Here is a 3,754-nt window from a genome sequence, read left to right as displayed (position 1 = left end):
TTCTAATGGCCCTATATCAGCCTTCCACATATGCCCTGATGCGTGTCTCTACTACAGCACCTTCGTGCTGAATTTCAGGACATGAGTGTGTGTCTTTCTCTACTGGATAATGTGTCTCTTTTCTCTGTCTCTCTTCAGGGTTCTGGTCCACAACCAGACTCAAAAGCTTTTGGTAAATAAAATATTAAAAAAAAAAAGGGGGGGGGGGACGCCTGGGTGGCTCAGTGGTTGAGCATCTGCCTTTGGCCCAGGGTGTGATCCTGGGTTCCCAGGATCGAGTCCCACGTCGAACTCCCTGCATGGAGCCTGCTTCTCCCTCTGCCTCTGTCTCTGCCTCCCTCTCTCTCTCTCTCTCTGTCTCTCATAAATAAAATATTTTTTTAAAAAAAAGCTTTTGGTTGACTAATTGGGCTTTCTGAGTGATCTGTAAGAAGTGGAATCCAGATTATATTTTATCATGGCGGGTAACAGGGGGCAGAGGTAAGAAAGATTTACAAAGGGGAGATGTTGATACTCTAATTCACGATAGTAGCTCGTCTCCTCTCTTCTCCTATTTTGTCTCCTGCTCTCTTTTCCTCTCCCCTTTCCCCCCTCCCATCCCCATACCCACCCTCTTCCTTTTCTTTCTAGAAAAGTGTTCCACAAATGTTGGTGCACAGAATTACCTGGGGAGCCTGCCAAATGCAGGTTCCCAGGCCCTGCCCACAGTTCTAATTTCTTACAGCAGGGATGGGGCCCTGCATCCTAGCAAGGGTACCAGACAATTCTGTTCTGACTTTGAAAAACTCTATCTTAGAAAATGTAGGATTCCTGGGATCCCTGGGTGGCTCAGCGGTTTAGCGCCACCTTCAGCCCAGGGTGTGATCTTGGAGTCCTGGGATTGAGTCCCACATCAGGCTCCCTGCAGGGAGCCTGTTTCTCCCTCTGCCTATGTCTCTGCCTCTCTCTCTGTGTCTCTCATGAATAAATAAATAAAATATTTGAAAAAAAGAAAAAACAAAACCTCACACATATTCTGGGGTAGAAAGCAGCTTTCTATGTGGTTTGAAGCATGTACAGTGGCTGAGCAACATCTCCCGGAGCCCTCAGTGAACCTGATGCACAAGTGTGATGACTCCGCCTCATTACTTACATAACAGCAATTATCACCATCATCATACCCCCTGTAACTGGACCAAGTCCCTACTAGGTGCCTGACACTGTGCAAAGTGCTTTACTAGCATTATCTCACTTAATATGCACAGCAGCTCCATGAGGCAGATGCTACAATTATCCCCACTACTCCAATGAAGAAGCTGGAATTAGGGAGGTTATGGCCAAAGTCACACAATCCTAAGTGGTGGAGTCACCTGCAACCAGACTAATCTGACTGCAAATCCCATGGTCTTCCCACTCTGGTTCCTGATTTATTTTCCTACCAACGATGTCCTATAACAAAAACAACAAACAATATAGCAAACTCCATTACTCCTTACATTAAAATCAAGTCCAGAAGGATCAAAGATTTTTAAAAGATGAAACTTAATAAGTTTCAGAAGAACTTCTGGTGGGGTGCCTGGGTGGCTCCATTGGTTAAGAGTCTGACTCTTGGTTTCGGCTCAAGTCATGATCTCAGGGTGGTGAGATCGACCCCTGCATCGTGCAGACAAGATGAATGATGCCCACTATCGTCTATCTCTAGAGGAAGGATAGGAAGAAGAAAAGGAGAAAGAGAAAGAGAGGAAAATGAAACAGGAAATGCTTGAAACTGTTTAAAAAAAGAGGGGGGCTATGCCAGTTCAGTTAGAGAGATTTAGGGGGTGGGAGTTTGGACTGGGGAAATAGCCAAGCTGGGTGTGAGAACGATGAGTCAATGATAGATGATGGATGGATGGATGGATGGATGGATGGATGGATAGATGGATGATAGGTAGACAGATAGGATAAATAGGAAGGGAAAGGGGAGAAAAAATTAGAAAAGAACATATGGGAATAGGGGGGACTTTGCTCTCTATAAAGAACTTACTCTCAGAGCTTCTTTGAGAGGCAGAGGTAAAAATTTGGATTATATCAGGATACCAGATTGGTGTTTCTTGACATGCAGTGGTGCCTACAAGAGACTACTGAGTAGTCTCTTCATAGGGGCCACACGGACATAACCCTACTGGCTTCATAGGGGCCACATGGACATAACCCTACTCACTCTAGCTGAGGTGGAGAAGGCCAGTGAGATCAAAGATACAAAACCGCAATTGTTTTATCATTAAGTTTCCTTTGGTTCTCTACTCGGATCTTCGTTCAGATCAGTTGCCCAAAATTGTGAGCACCAAATAGCTAGAATAACGAGGAAATTGTAGAATTGTAGCCTTTGCTTAGGTCTCCGAGAAGCACCAGTTGCACCCTACATCTGCTTCCTGTCAGCCACCACATTGCACTGCCCTCCTTCCCCTGGGCTACGGCTGGGGGTGAGGGGCATGCTTGTGCTTAGAGATATCAGGTACAGCCCAGGTTGGTTTGGTACATCCTGGAGGAGAAGGGACCTGTGCCTCACACCAGGTGACACCTGAGGAGAGATGGGAAACAGCCTCCTCTGCCCACCTCCATGCACAGGATAGGAGGGAGCAACTTTAGAATAAAAATGACATATGACAAGGCTAGACCAAGAGGGCCTGAGATAGCCCTCCGGCATTCCCCAGATCCTCTGCGTGGCCCAGGAGAGCCACCAAACATCTCCCTTACAAGGAAGACACAGAAGCTAGTGGAAAGAAAGAGAGCTAGCAGTTCTACAGATGCCTCAAGATCACGTTTAAACAAACCGACAAACAAAAACACCACATAACAATGAATGCCAAAAAAAAAAAAAAAAAAAATGAATGCCAGCATTTTCCAAATGTCTGAAGACCAGACGGGCCACACATTTTAATAGCAGCCAGGATGGGAAGACCTCTGACCTCTGAAGGCCATACACATCCTCCATCTCTCTCTCTCTCTCTCTCTCTCTCTCTCTCTCTCTCTCTCACACACACACACACACACACACACACTCCTTTCAGTGGCTTGAACTTATATACAACCATGGAAAAAAAGGGAGGGTTGGGGAAGTGCTGAGCCAGCTGAGAAAACCTAGAATTGACAAATTTCTACTACCAGAAGGAATTAGGGCCCGGGAGAGAATGCAATTGAAGCTGTAGAAGAAGAAAGCCACCTTTGTGGGCAGATCTGAATTCTAAGTCCCCAGAGTCACACTCCCTACAAATGTTTGTTGATTGAATGAATGAACCAATTGTGTTGGGGGAAGGAAATTGTGTTGCATGCAGCCAGTTCCTTGGTAGAGCAGGCCTGGCTGTTCTCCAGGGAAAAATAGTAATTACTCAAAAGAGTATCTGCTCTCTAGCCCTCGCTCGGTGCTTATCTGTTGTTCCTTGAGCAGGTCGCAAGGTTCGTTAGGACTCGGTTCTCTGATCTGTAAAATGGGCATAATGAAATCTGCCCCGCCTTCCTCTTATCAGGAGAACAGATGGAGATAAGGTATAGGAAGTTGCTGTACATGGACTGTCAATTAGGACATGTGGATCCCCTCGGTCTTGGGATTCAAGAAGCAAGAGTAAATGAGCTCAAGGATGAGAGTTGTGGGGTACCCCTCTCCTCCACCAAAAGGTCTTAAGAGCCCACAGGGAGCAGTGACCAAGTTTTCCCTGTGACCACAGTAGTGCTACTGGGAGGCTTCCGAGGACTGCACTCTCCACATCACAGAGCATACTTCACCGGGAAGAAA

The sequence above is a fragment of the Canis aureus genome, chromosome 10, assembly GCF_053574225.1.
Source record: "Canis aureus isolate CA01 chromosome 10, VMU_Caureus_v.1.0, whole genome shotgun sequence".
In the NCBI taxonomy this organism is placed as follows: Eukaryota; Metazoa; Chordata; class Mammalia; order Carnivora; family Canidae; genus Canis; species Canis aureus.
This window is presented reverse-complemented; position numbering follows the sequence as displayed.